At 39.1% G+C, this 15,978-nt stretch overlaps 2 protein-coding genes across 2 annotated transcripts in view; one reads left to right on the forward strand and one right to left on the reverse strand.

The window, feature by feature from the left end:
- The window catches only part of LOC130557097 (uncharacterized), a 236,932-nt gene that overhangs the window by 67,157 nt on the left and 153,797 nt on the right, over nt 1–15,978 (reverse strand). The window contains exon 1 of one of the 2 annotated variants that reach the window (XM_057338708.1): nt 5,724–5,959. The exons of the other annotated variant lie outside the window; for it this stretch is intronic. The gene's annotated coding sequence lies outside the window, so the exon portion shown is untranslated. Of the gene's footprint in view, nt 1–5,723; nt 5,960–15,978 lie in introns of those variants that run through there. 2 annotated transcript variants of the gene reach the window in all.
- The window catches only part of LOC130554877 (uncharacterized), a 92,689-nt gene that overhangs the window by 19,136 nt on the left and 57,575 nt on the right, over nt 1–15,978 (forward strand).

Consider the following 15,978-nt stretch of genomic DNA (forward strand, 5'->3'; position numbering starts at 1 on the left):
CAAGTCCACATTGAATTTTGCAACACTCGGCGCGCTGTGTAATGAAAATGCAATCCAAAATGTTCAAACCGTGAATGTTAATGCATTTAGGGAAAATAACATTTGAATGATCATTTTGCAACAGTTTTGCTCGGCTATCTTAAACACATATACTCAATCCGGGGAATGCCTTTTCATTTAAATTTTGCAACTTAAAGAGCATTAAAATATGCATTTCAAAATGCATATTAAAAGTAGTGTAGGAACGGACAAATGTCAATTGTGTTATTGAATTTTCATTTTCATTTTGCACCTAATGTTGCACATGTGTTATTTTAAATGTATTTAAAGACATAAATGCATTGTCATTTTACATACTGCATTGCCATTTTGCAAATTGCATTTCAATTTGATAATTGCTACCAATATGCTTCCATATTATATTGGCTACGTGAAGTGCAAGTTTCTATGGTTCATAAGCGTATGTTGTTGCCAGTTTACAGTGCGATGTAATCTAATGGCTGTTTCCAAGCACTTTTAGGCTGAAATAAAGTCTGTTTCAATTACATTACAATGCCTAGTATGTCTATTTAATTGTCACGGGTGCAGGGTTGGTTGTAAAAATAAATACAGTGGTGCGGGGTGGGCCAAATAATTTAATAAAAATCACTAGTCCTCATCACTAAAAGCTCGTCATATTTGTTAAAAAGTGCCTGTTTTTACTGCAAAATATAAATAACTCAAGACATTCCAGGATTAATTTGGGGCTGCACGCAGTTTAGTTTCCATTAAAGAGTACATAACATTAGATCATGAAAATGACATTTAATGCAGTGTGTAATGTTGCCGTGTTTGAAAGTAAGCAGTCTAACAAGTTGTTGAATCGATCTTCTTAACAAATGAGTTTCAAACAAAACAGGCCTAAGTAGGTGACAGTCAGAACATGTCAGTCATGTCTAATAGTCTTGGTTATGATGTGCATGTAGTGTATTATTAACACAATGGGTCATACTTCAACGATCTAAGCGCATGGTCAGAAACCAGGGGCCTCATTTATAAAATGTTCCGTAGAAACAGTCCTAAATGTGATTTCATGGTCATTTATCAAAGTTTGTACGTGTGATCAGAGTCGGCAGCAGACCACGACTAACAGGAGGGCAAGTGGCTCCCAGTGGCAGGGCACACAATCAGCATCATTAATACAAAAAAGTCAAAACTACTAAGGGCCAGGGGCGATTCCAGGACTTTTTTAATGGGGTGGCACAGGGGGACCAAGAACCAGTCAGGGGGGACATGGGAAAAGTAATGTGCCTCAACACAAGTGATGACATAAAAATGGCACTGCACAAGTGCCTGGACAACACATCTCTCTTTTTATAAATAAAAAACATTAAACAGACAATAATTGTTCTCAACTTCTTTTATTGACAACCAGTCTACTAGAATTCATTAATGTTTTGCACAGACAGACACTCCAAATGAGTGTTAAGAAAACACACTAGGTTGAGCAAACAGCATTTTATTCTATTGTTGTCTTATATGCTTATATACAAAGCATTTATGTATAGAACGATTGAATAATTATACACTTTTTAACGAGAATTATCAGCTAAACTATTTAACAGCAATGGTTGAGTCTGATTTCAACTTTGTCCATACAGTAAACCCTCTCAAAAGCCAAAACTAAAACTGAAGAGGTACATTTATTTGTCTGAAGTACATTTATTAGTGCAAAATTGCTTGTGCCATACAATAAATATATACAAAAGTCCATATGTTGACATTTTACATTTAATACACCAATGTAAAGCGTGTGTGTGTGTGGTCTTAGAATAGCTGTATTCTACGGTTTTTGTGCTGGCCACCAAACAATCTAACAAACTCATCCATGTCTAGCGACTTGGCTCTCTGTGACTCTACACTGAGCACTCTCGGGTCACTGAGTCTCTCATCACACATGGTTGTCCGTAAGTGGTTTTTTATTAGTTTCAGTTTGGAAAAACTTAATTCACAAGCAGCGTTGCTTACTGGTACTGCAATAGCAATTTTGCACAGCCGGAAAAGTTCATGGAACACTTCTTTGAAAGGCTCCAGAAACACAGTGAACTCCAGAATTTTCATTCCTCCTTTCTTTTTCCTCTCCAAAATCCTTTTGGCTTGGTGCAGCTCATGCTTTAGATCAGTGGTCACCAACCCTGCTCCTGGAGATCGACCGTCCTGAAGATTTCAGCTCTAACCCCAATCAAACACACCTGAACTATCTAATCAAGGTGTTCAGGTTTGCTTGATAATTACAGACAGGTGTGCTGAAGCAGGGTTGGAGCTGCAGTCTGCAGGATGGTCGATCTCCAGGAACAGGGTTGGTGACCACTGCTTTAGATCATCTAAATCCGACTCGTATATCTCAGCAAACGAGAAAAGAGGTGCCTCGTCTAAAAAGCTACTGCTGTTGGGATGAAGTGATTGAACACCTCTCATTATGTTGCAGTTGGGCTTGGAGAAGCGTTTCTGTAATTCCCCAATCACAGAATCAAGGACTGGAAAAATATATTCCGTCTAAAACCTTCCTGCACATCTTGGTCAATCCTACGCTGACCAAGAGTAGATGTCACCACAGATCCTTCTAGTCTAGAGCTGGTGTTTCGTTGTCTTTTATTCACCCTTTCAGTGCTGATATTGCATTTTTGAGCTGTGTTTAAGACTTCTCTCCATAGCTCATCACAAATGGTTTCCTCTCTGTAATTTTGACATGTGTCCTGAAGTGCTCGACTGAATAAGAAGTGCCTGAATAAGCTCAACAGCTCTTGCTAGGTCTAGTGGTGGTGACTGAACTATATCCGATAGAAGCTTGATGTCATCCAGCAATTTGCGGAATGTTGCCAGTAGCTCAATGAAAGTCAGATCAATTTGGGCAAGCAGACCCCGTGCCTCTACAGATCTGTCTCCACTTTTCTTATCAGCAATATCTTCAAGGACATGGAGCACTGCAGGTAGTCTGTCCATCATATTACGCCCATCTCGTGTCACTAAGCTTCTGAAGCTCTCTAGTCTGACCTTCATACATTTCTTGCTGAACATCTAGCCATTTGTGGTGAACGTATGAGCCTGACATAAAGACATATAACTTCTCTAGTAAAGAAAAGAAGCATGATGCCTCAGGAACAGACTTAACAGTATCAACTAATCAAAAAAGAATGCATGTTTTGCCACTGCCTTTATGCGTGCAGAAACACCCGTATGTTTCCACTCATGACGGATGCCCCGTCATATCCCTGGCCTACAAGATTGGTTTTGAAATCCAGCCCATATCTCTCTAGACAACTGATGATCTTCTCTGTTAGGCCTGCAGCATCCGAACTATGAGCTTTTTGAAAATCTAAAAAAACTCTCATGTACTGCCCCCCTATAATATTATCTCAGGACCAGTGACATTTGTTCCTTTTTTTCATGTCTTTGGTTTCATCAACCAGAACACTGAATGCCTCACTTTCGTTGACCTCTTGTATGATATTATGTCGAACCATCTCTGCCAAACACTTCAGGACTTCATGGCCAGAAAGTTCCCCCTGTTTTCAGAATCATCTGACTCACGATGGCCTCTTTGGGAAATATTTTGTGTAGCAGTAAGCAGGAGAACATCTGCCACAGTTTTTATATAGTCCTGATTCTCTTTTACTCTTTTTTGGTATTCTTTATCCATTAATTTCAACAAAGATGTGTTACTCTCATCCCCTTTTTTGTATTCTGACCATGCCAGCATGCCATTTACATGACCCTCTGATTTGGAATGCACTGTGAACCCACCGTCCTTATACAGTGCTTTTTTTCCAGAAGCTGAAGAAAAGGCAGACTGAGGGGCAGAGGGGAGCGAAAAATGTCAGCATGCAAAACAATGGGCCGAGTTCTGACTTTGTGAATATTCGATCCATGGATAATACTTATACCACAAAGAATTAAATGCCCTACTTTTGTTTCCTTGCTGTGTTCTAGGGAACATCTTCAAGTTAGGCTGAACAGGACCCACTGCTCTGGACTGTTAAATATCTAAACATAATAATATACAATAATGTTTAGTCTCTAGTATATGTCCATCAACAGAGTTCATAATGTCTTAAAGGCACGAAAGATCTCGAAGCCTGCTCCTCCTGAGCTACCGTCCTGCAGACTGCAGCTCCAAGCCTGTTTCAGCACACCTGTCTGTAATAATCAAGCAACTCTGAACACCTTGATTAGATAGTCCAGGTGTGTTTGATTGGGTGTTTTTCAAACCTGCTCTGGGAGAGGCCCCACCAGGCACTGCAATTTTTGTGTAACTCCATCATCATACCTGATTTAACACATCGGCTCATTAGTAGACACTGCAAGACCTAAAGTGGATGTGTCAGATAGGGGAGAGGTACAAAATGTGCAGTGTCCTCCAAAAACTGTATTTTTTGCATGTCTCCTTAATCAAATACATCTGATTCAGATTATCTACTTGGTAAAGACTTAAGGCAGCGTAACATAAATGGGGAGGCCAGATGCAAATTAATTTAACTCAAAATATACATTTATTTGAAGTAATTACATTTTATTGCTAGCAATATTATAAACCTAGAGTTTATTATATAAGCAAGTAATCATAGGTTATGTGAAAGACCAATACTTAAGTTTCATTATAGATTTTATTTTATGTAAATATCATATTGTCATGGGTGCATGTATCCACAGAACATAGACAAGGGAGAAGTCCAATACGAATAAACTGTAAAGGTCCAGTGCGGGATGTTTTGTATGATCTATTAACAGAAATGCAATATAACATACAAAACTGTGTCTTTAGATGTGTATAAAAACCTTACGTAATGAAAAGTTATGTTTGTATTACCTTAGAATACACCAGTTGTATCTACATAGGGAGCGGGCCTATCTACATGGAATTTGTTATGTTGCGCAGCCATGTTTTGTACAGTCAGCTCTAACGGACAAACAGCTCTACAGAGCGCGTTTCGTATATGTTGGTCTTCGTGTGTGTTTTTAGACGCAGCTTGCGTCATCACTGAGTTGAAGACGCACAAAGTAGTAAGTCGTAGTACGGAGAGGAGGAGGAGTAGTCGTCGTCTAGCTGAAGCAATTGATTGTTCTGTCTTAGAAGTTTTGATAAAATGGAGGACCATGCGTATTGTGCACAAGCGCAGACAGAGCGTGAATCTCCGTCGTCAAAGAAGCGCAAACGTGATGCTGCCAGACGAATTAGAGACAAACGGCGGCAGAAATCATCGGTGTATCTATTACCAGATGGAAGGCACTGTTGAAAGACAAATGTTTTCAAGGAGACGCCGAAGTTGCCTGTTTTCTGCTAGACTGGTAAGATAATTCAACATTTTCAATGTTTCCACTTTTTCAATGTTTACCAAACAACTGTTTTGTTGAAACGGTAACTTTAGCATTTTATACCAATGGCCATATAACCTCCGAATAATAATGTTTTTCCGTCCCTGCGGTACGTACTCCGGTTGTTCCTGACTTTACAAAGGGGGAGACAAACGTCTACTAACTTACACCTAACTGCCTATGTCGCTGTCAGATCAAACGCTTTGAACAGCGTTGCTATTTATGATTAGCTAACTTTAGTTACTTAACTAACGTACTCTCAGCGTGTACTAGATAGCACACAAGAAATATATCTAATTATAGAATTGTAACAGTAACTTTCGCAATAGAATACATGTTAAATGATTAATTATGTTAATATATTGCCTTACCTTTGTTAAGAAACATCGTTGCTTGTATCACTGCTATCCGCGGTCTCAGTAGACGACATCTTTTTTACTGTTGCGGCCGCCGTCGTCATTCGAAAGGGAGGGGGTGGGCAAATGACTCAGAGATTCGTTGCAAAACTATAATACAACGCTTGTGGCCACTGATTTTCACACACTGCACCTTTAATGTAAATGGACTGTATTGTTGGGTAGGCTACTGTTCACTGCACTCTTTTTTGTTTTCTGCCATATGATCACTCACTTTTAATACATTATTTAAAGCAATTATTATTGCCTCATTGTTTTGTGTTTAAGTCAAATTAACGTATATTGGTCACTTCATCTTTTTTTGCATATAAATATAATCATCATTTGATGCTCAATTAATAGTAATCATTACTGACAGCCCTAGTTAAAGCATTTCAAAATGCGTTGACTGACTTTTTCTTTCTTTCATGCTTGTAAACAGACATTAGATTAATAACAAATCATTACATAAATAATCAAGAAAATATTCAATGGCATCAGCACACATAGGCAAGTAAAAGAAAAAAACGTAACTACAATTGTTAATTACATAAGGAAAGTAAAGCTAGAAAAATCATGGGGGAAATATGTATATTAATTGTGGCAGCACTTATCCGCGACGTTAGAGCCACGTGTCTGTGGTGGTGGCATATTTCTCCGCGATGTTAGAGTCACTCGTCAGTTGTGACGATGTACACGACTGTCTCCTTCGGTAGGTAATCCGTGGCATATTCTCCACCCCGCATACAGATACGAAGCCGAGCATAGGAGAGCGGCAACAGACGACCATACTCCGCTCGTTCACGAGCGTGCATTCAAGTGAATGGCAGTCCCAAACAATGACGCATCCAGGAAGCCACTCACGTCGAATATGCCTTGCAACGAGCCCGGATTGGTTCAAAAATGTATAGCACCAGCCAATGAACAACCATGGCAGTCCGTTACCCTGCTACAACTGCACACGTGGGAGTCAAACCTACTTGAGCGTGTTTGGTGCACAAGAAAAAACAAGCTCTATAGATTATCAAAGTTGACAGGCATTTATGATCGAACTTAATTAAAACATGACGTCACCTCCGTCTCGTGATTTTCCTCTCCTTCTCACTTTCTTGAAACAATACAATCACACATACACAAACCCCTCAAGGTTAGAGTTTGTGCTAAAAGATGTTTTTCGAACATGATGATAAGAAGTCCCTTTTCACAGCAACACTGACCTAGCAGGAAGAGAGGGCCTAAGCATTCATATAGAGACTTGAACCATGAATTATACGAATAATATCTACTCTCTACTTTCTGTAGTTTATATCATAATCAGAAAATGTTAGTCTTAAAATGAGATAACGCTAAATAATATTTGATTAATATTTGTCAAAGCCACGTTACAACTGCCTTCTACTAGCACAATTTGTGGTTGGAAACAAACACTTTTTCAACATTGCTTCAAGAAGCTCATAATGTAATACTAATTTTAACCTACAGAGGCCGCCATTTTCTTTTGTGAAGGTGTAAAATGTGTTGCACGCACAGATCAACCGAACTGAAATATAATGTGAATACAGAAACACTACTTAGTTCTCCTGTAGATGTAAGGTGCTGTAGAAATATAATACATTTGTTATGTGGTACATTTCAATACATACATATCCAGGTACGACGCCGAGCACACAGACCAGCAACAGACGACCGTGCTCCGTTCGTTTGCGAGCCTGCACTCCCGTGAAGGGCGGTCCCCAACAATGATGACGCATGCAGGTACAGAGCCACTCCAGTCTAATATACCCTGCCACAAGCCCGGATTGGTTTACAAATTTACCTCACACTAGCCAATGAGCGACCCCGGCAATCCGTTGCCCTGCTACACATGTAATTGCAGTGCTTTTGTTGTGCTTTTATTATATGTGTGTGTTTTTTTAGCAGCTTTAAAAATATAAAAATGTACCAGAGTTCATACGTTTTGTTTGATCAAATGATTTAGAACATCATAAGGATGAATGAATTTTGACAATTTTGAATTTTCATTATTTTTTAAATATTTTAATATCAAAATATCATTGTTGTAATTTCCACCATTCTTGGCTGTGCACTTATGAGCCGGACTCATTTAACATCATGCACTGCGCTCCTTCAGATATTTTTTTGTGCCCACACCTGATCCTAATCACCAATCACCCCAGATATGGTATTTATGTGATATTACCCCTAAGTGCACTCCGGAGTGAAAACAATCATGGCCGCCATATTGAAGGGTAGTTCCAAACGAAATGCACATAATTGGCCACTTCAAAGGGCCCTTCGGAATGAAGGATTTCGCATGATTGGACACTTCGCATGATTCTTTGCACAATTTTCTTTGCGTTGCTACTGCTATGGCAGGCCGAATTGTCTTAAATTGTCCCCAGCGTTACTCGCCGTAATTGCATTTTTACTAGTAAGAATTAAATAAAAGAGCTGTATAATTCATTTTTACTAGTAACATTTATGATTAGAGAACTCTATAATTCAATTTTTACTAGTAAAAATTGAATTACAGAGCTCTCTAATTTCATACTTACTAGTAATAATTCAGTTTTTAGAACTCTCTAATTAAATTATTACTATTAAAAATTTTATTGCAGAGCTCTCTAATGTAATTGTTACTAGTAAAAATACAATTGAAGATCTTTCTAATTCCAATAGAGAGCTCTCTAATTCAATTGTTATTAGTGTAAATTGTATTAGAGAGTTCTACAATTGTAATTATTACTAGTAACAACTGAATTAGAGAGCACTCTAATTTAATTCTTACTAGTAAAAATGCAATTTCGACGAGTAACGCTGGGGACAATTTAAGCTAATTCGGCTTGCCATAGACTGCACCTCCTTATGGCTGCGGGGATGATGACGCAGAAGGGCAATTCAAGAAACAGTTGTTTCGTCCCATACACCCTTCAACCCTTTGAAGCTCTCACTCCGGAGGATAAACTCTTTGAAGGGCTTAGGGCATAGGGATGATCCCTTCGAAATGGAATGCAGGGTCAATATACAATGCTTTTTTAATTGTCTGGTTTTGTATGTTGTTTCATACTCAGTGTTGCCTGTATGTGGATTTATGTACCCATTACCTATGGATTTGTACACCTGTTACTGTGGAATACTCACCTGTGTTTTACCCAGTTGTCTCCTTGGCGTTGATTCACACTTTTGTTACCCATCTTTTAATGAACTTTGTGTGCACGTTCACCTCAGCCTCACCTGGTGACAGTAATTGTACATCCCAGCACCTAAAATACTTTATAATAAGATTTGAAGTTGCTTCAGTCTTTTGTTGTTTGTACAGTATTTTCTATGCCACGTCATAATAATTGCTGGAAGCTGCCCGGCCACCCCTATAAAAAAAGTCCTGCAGTTGTGAATCTGGGCAAAATAAGAGAGTTTTCAAGACTGATTTCTTCATGTACTTGTTCAGTTACAGCTTGCAGAAAGTCAGATGGAAAGTATTTAGATTACATATCTCATCTTGAGTAACAATCTGATTTTTCAGCATTTATTTTGTAATCTGGAGTGGAATATACTTTAACATGGATTCACATTATGACATGATCTTTAGTTTTAAATTACAGATGAACTGAGAGAAGAGATGATGAAGTTGAACTACACACAACAGCCATGAAGTCATTTAAGGACTTTGAAAACCAAACAAGACCAAAACAAGTTTCGATCTCTGAAGACTGATGATTTGACTGCCCTGAGATCATTTCAGTTCACTCATAGCAAATTCTGTGCAACCAAATTTGTGTATCCAAAACACACTGTATGTGAAAATTCTGATGATATGCACAGCAGGATTTTACTACTGAAACAAACAATGGTAAGATTGGGAGAGCAAACAGAAGGTCATAAAACTAGTTTGAAAGAATTATGGATTTAGAAAAGGCATCAATGTTAAAGAGATTATTGAAGCACAATAATCGGTCATTGAGATCTTAACATCATTATATCATTATTCCCATAAACCTTTACACCTGAATATTTGATTGTCATTGCACATGTACAAGTACAAGGCAACGAAATGCAGTTTAGCATCTAACCAGAAGTGCGATGAGCAGCAAGTGCTTTATATACTGTAAGATAAGGGCTTATGTACATATAGAAGCAGTACTATGGAGATAATTACAGTTGGGTATATAGAGTATTATCAACATGATACAGATGTATGAGCTATGGACATGATATACAGAGTACTATGGATTATGTATAGATAATACAACATGTACAGATAAGGGCATATGTACAGATAGGAGCACTATTATGGGGATAATTACAGGTGGATATACAGTATTATCAACATGATATACAGAGTATATGTGACCCTGGATCACAAAACCAGTCTTAAGTAGCAGGGGAACATTTTTAGTAAAAGACAAAAATACATTGTGTGGGTCCAAATTATCGATTTTTCTTTTATGTTCCATGAAGATATTCTGTAAATTTCCTACCTTAAATATGTAAAAACTTTATTTTTGTGAGTGGATGGCATGCAGTGCCCCTGATTAATAACTTCAAAGGCGATTGTAGCAAAGCTCAATAAAACGTAAGGAAGGAGGCGGGAACCGGCGAACATTCATACACTTTAATCAAAAATAAATAAAGAATAAACAGCAGTAAAAACAGGCCGGCAGCCCCTCACGGACGACTGCCGGCCACACGAACATAAACAAAACTTAATGCCCGGTCCTCTCTCGCCGTATTCTCCTGCCGCTCGGCCTTTTATGCTTCCGATCTCCTCCTTGAGAGATTCTTCTTCCTCCCACGGCTCTCGTCACGCCTCCCTCGTCACATCGATTTCCTCAATATTTAGATTTTTTTGCACTCTCAGATTCCTGAGTTTTAAACGGTTGTATCTGAGCCAGATATTGTCCTATTCTAACAACTCATACATCAATAGAAAGCGTATTTATTCATCTTTCAGATTATGTAAAAATCTAAATTTTGAAAAATTGACCCATAAGACTGGTTTTGTTGTCCAGGGTCACATATGGACAATATACATGTGTGCTATGAACCTATATACAGGAGATTAAGTGCCATGTGCACACAATACAGATAGATCATGCAAATGATGTATAGAACAATTATATACAGTATGTGAATGTGTACTAGATGCATTGCCTACATAGAAGTGACATGGCTAGATGAAGTAAATACAGTTAACCATAGGAGTGTCGTGGTGAGGGAAGGGTAGGGGCTTCAATGGGGGACAGAGTTCAGTAAGGAGACAGCTGTGGGAAAAAAGCTGTTCCATAGTCTGCTGGTTTTGGTCCTGAGGCTTCTGAATCGCCTTCCAGAGGTTAGAAGTTTGAAAAGGCTATGGGCAGGGTGGGAGGAGTCTTTAAGAATGCTGTGAGCCCGACGTATACAGCGCTTCTTCTGGATGTCCTCAATTGCAGGAAGTGGAGTTCGTATGATGCGTTGGGCGGTTTTTACCTCTCGCTGCAGGGCTTTGCGGTTGGCGACTGAGCAGTTTCCGTTCCAGACTGTGATACAGTTGGTCAGGATGCTCTCAATCACGCAGTGGTAGAAGTTCACAAGGATGGTTGAAGACAGGTGGTTTTTCTTCAGTGTGTTTTGGAAAAAAAGTCGCTGGCGAGCATTTTTGACCAGACTAGAGGTATTGATGGTCCAGGACAGGTCCTCTGAGATGTGGGTCCCCAGGAACTTGAAGCTGGATACACGCTTGACAGCCATTCCGTTGATGTGGATGGGGTCATGCGTGCTTCCTTTCTCCATCCTGAAATCCACAATGAGCTCATTTGTCTTGCTAGTCTTAAGGACCAGGTTATTGTCAGCGCACCACACCATCGTTGTCACTGATGAGGCTGATCACCGTGTCGTCTGCAAACTTGATGATGGAGTTGGATCCATACACAGGCCTGCAGTCGTGGGTGAAGAGGGAGTAGGGGAACGGGCTCAGCACACAGCCCTGTGGTACGCCAGTGTTGAGTGTGATGGTTTTGGAGCAGATGTGGCCTGACCTAACATGCTGGTGTCTGTTGGTCAGAAAGTCCATAATCCAGTTGCAGAGGGAGGTATTGATGCCAAGATCTCCAAGTTTAGCGGTTAACTTAAAGGGAATGACAGTGCTAAAAGCAGAGCTGAAGTCAAAAAACAGTACACGTGCATGTGTATTGTTGTTGTCCAAATGTGTGAGTACTGCATCCTCTGTGCTCCTATTGCTGTGGTAGGCATATTGGTGTGGGTCGAGTGTGGGGGGTAGGAATTTATTGAGGTGTGCCAGGACCAGTCGCTCGAAGCACTTCATGACAATAGGTGTGAGTGCTACGGGGCGGTAGTCATTCAGGCACTTCGTGAGGAGTATTTTGGCACTGGCACAATAGAGGTGGATTGCCATCCAGGGATGCAGTCGGGGCCAGCATCCTTACGTGCGTTGATCTGGCTCAGTACATTAAACACATCTGTGGAGGTGAGTGTGAGGGGCTGGTGGTCCGCAGAGGGTCTTATCGTGATGTCTTTCTCCTTGTTGTCTCTGTCAAAGTGAGCATAAAAGTATTTTAGCTCGTTAAGGAAGAAAACATCTGTCTGATGAACTCATTTACTGACTTTAAATAGCTGTTAATAAAAGGTTATAAAAGTTTTATATGCGAAACATTTATGTATGTTAAGATGTTTTAGTTGAAACATAATCCTCATAGTTGCCTTTGTGGCATTCCACAGTTTTGATCAGTTTACTATTTTTCAAAAATGTGGAAAAAATATGAATTCGTTTTTTCGAAAACTTGTAGTGTAAATGTATTTATTCTGCTGAACACAAACGAAGACATTTGGAAGAATTGCAGTAACCAAACAGATCTCCCCCTCCCCCCATTTACTCCAATAATAGGGAAATACTATGGGTGTTAATGGAGGATGAGATCTGTTTGGTTACTTTGGATACTTCCAAATATCTTCCTTTGTGTTTAGTATAACAAATAAAATCATACAGGTTTGGAACAACCCGGGGTTGAGTAAATTATGACAGGATTTTCATTTTTGGGTGAACTAGCCCTTTAAGCAGACTCATGGGCTGAAGGGTCCTCTGAAGCAGACGAGGAGGGCACAACCTGAATGCACAACAATGCCGTAGCCACCACAGGCTGTGCAGGATCTCAGGAACTTTTGGAACGGATGCCTCCAGGACTACCAGACTTGGTACCAGCAGACCTGGGACAGAAACCATTTAACAAATAAGTAACCATGGGAACAAAAAGAGAGGTGGGTGTGGTGAAAATAAATAGCTATGGCAACAAACAAGGAAGCAGGGAACAGGGTGAGCAAATGAACAAAAGAATCAGCACATAATTTTAAAATCAGAGTCCATCACAAAAAGGGATCATAACAGTAACAATGCATTCATTAAAGTAGTGCTAACAGATCCTCTTTATTATGTTTCAAGGTGTATCTCTGACCTCAAGATTCATTTTCAAGAAATTATTTGACTGCCCTGAGATCATTTCAGTTCACGCGTAGCAAAATCCAGGCAACCACATTTGTATATCCAAAATTCTGAGATGAGCACGGCAGGATTTTACTACTGAAAACAAAAACTGAAAGCTAAATTTCAGAGAGCAAACAAAAGTTTGTAATACTAATTTTAATGAATTATAGATTCACAAAAGCCAGCAATGTTGAAAAGATGATTAAACCCCAGCAATTGATCATTGAGATCATGAAATCATTATATCACAACTAAACATTATATAAACCCCAGAGGGTTTTGAATGCATAATACATGAATTATTTAGATAACAAATGATCAGGGCCCAGTTGCATAAATTTAGCCGCTAAGTTAAGACTGCGTCTTCAATATCAATATCTCTGGAATAATAATGATGCCATTTAGAAATGGTTTTTCATGTATGTTTCTCTGGAGAATCAAGTTCATTTAATAATTGACGTAGAGTTGGATTAGCTGCATCAGCCGATCCTCATCCACCAATAGAAACATGACGATATCACAGCTTCCGTTTAAAATCCATTCAGCTATCAGCAGCTTATCGCGTTGCTCAGAACCAAATTACCCAACTCCATATTTACAATCAAGACTCGACTTTCTGATGTTCCTTTTCATGAATCTCATTTATGAATTACACTAGTTCTTAATAAGATTTAAATGACATTGGTTCTGTTCTGTTTTCCATAAGGAGGGTTATCGCTGCGCTCCAGGCAGAGAGTTTTGCCCATGAACGGAACCATACTGCCAATCTAAACCATATGCTGCTTGTCAATCATTTTTCGACGATAGTGATCCTGACAGAAATATAAAAAGTTCTATTACCAGCCACTAGCCAGACCAACAAACAGACTGGAAGTTAACTTCGGGCCAGGCGTGTGCGTCTGATGAAACCTTCTCTATGAGTTAAAGAGACTCTCTGACATGTAGAGAATGAGTTCAACATCAGTCAGTTAAGTAAGGGATAATGTACAGGCAGTCGGTTGTTATTGCAGAAATAAGTCAGCCCCGACACTGTGATCACACCGAAGGGGTTTATTTCATTATAACAGCCGGCTGCTTGTACATTATCCCGGTTATTACACGGCTACTTGCCACATGAGAAAAAAAACTGGACCTGAAATGTGAATTAGAAAAATTTTATTAGCTCATTTTTACCGAATAACGAAACTTCAAATGTCGCTACTGGCCAATCAGAATCAAGAATTCCAACGAGCCGTGTGCTACGTTCAGATAACTTATGTTTTCAGTTTTACATTCTTAAACACTGCAGTAAATTCAGAATAAATTGAAAAAATAACACATTATGTGATTCTTGTTCATGAATCCAGCAAAGAAATGATAAAAATCAACGCAAAAGTTGTTGGTCTCCTGCTAAGATTTCCATGTGCAGCTGATGATTCATAGGATGTTCGTGACACCAGATTTGATTTGTAAATAAGACTTGAAAAAACATGTAAAGTTGAGAAGCTTTATCGAGCAGGACTTCTCAAACGGTGGGTTTGGACCCTCACAGTGGGACGATGTCATTCACTGAAAATCATTTGACTGTTGTGTTGACTCATATAATAAACAGTTTATGGCAGTGAACAACAAGCAGTAGGGGTGGATTGGCTCTGGCATTCTTCACCAAGAGCAGCCCTCCATCCATTCAGTCCAGGGGTGGGGGGTTGGTGCTGTCATTCCGATTCCGTTTCTAGTCCATCCGTCTGTCTGCGTTTCGGCCCATGCGTTCTCGTTTCGTTCGGGTATGCCAGATAGCCTCTACCTTGAGATAACAACACCGGACCTCGCGGCTAAAAAACATACCGGCCCATTTGATGCTCAATATCTCAAAACTTCCATTTTATATAGAAATTACATTGCATTTTCATGATTACATGAATTTGCATTCATATTACTGTATATTTATTAATATAAAAACATATTATTTAATTATGCATTGACTAATAAAACACCAGGTGGGTCCTGGAATAAACAAGTTTGGAAAATATTTGACAAATTAATCATAAAGTCTGACTGTGATTACATCATGAGGGTGGAGAGAGTCAAATGTCCAGAGGGATGTGTTGATGTATAGCTAGAAGAGTGAAGAAGAGAGGAGTGAAATCTTCATGTGTAAGTTCTGCTCATAACCCAGAAGAAACTCAATTCTCTTCTCTTCTCCTTTCTCATATTCCTTTTGTTCAGCAGAGACATGGACAAACTCATTCATCTGATCTTACTCTCTGGTGAGTACACCTCACATCATCATCTCAACATCATACATGCTGTCAGTCATTCTTCATGCAAATCTTTAACATGACATTTTAAGTATTTAATTTTATATACTAATGAAACTGATTTCTTTTTTAACAGGCCTTCTTTCCATTCAGGGTAATTTAGGCACTTCAGAAGGTAAACAATCTTTACATACTTCTCACACAAATGTAATCTGAAATTGTGAATCTTGATGTTTTTATTGTTTATTCATTGTTGTATGTTTGTGGTAAGATGAAAGTTTAATTCTCATGAGAATGCTTTATTCTGGTATGTTTGTGTTTTCAATAATCACTCATCTGGACGCTCAGTCTTTCAAGAGCTTCCACTGGATATATTATTAACATAAACAAATTAAGATTTTTTTGGAACTCTTTGATTCATAATAAAGCAAAAATATATCTGTGTTGCCGAGTTATCCCTTACATAAAGTATCAGACAGTGTACTCACGGTTGAATCAACCTCATGGGTCAACGTTGAAT

Source organism: Triplophysa rosa, linkage group LG1 (genome assembly GCF_024868665.1).
Source record: "Triplophysa rosa linkage group LG1, Trosa_1v2, whole genome shotgun sequence".
In the NCBI taxonomy this organism is placed as follows: Eukaryota; Metazoa; Chordata; class Actinopteri; order Cypriniformes; family Nemacheilidae; genus Triplophysa; species Triplophysa rosa.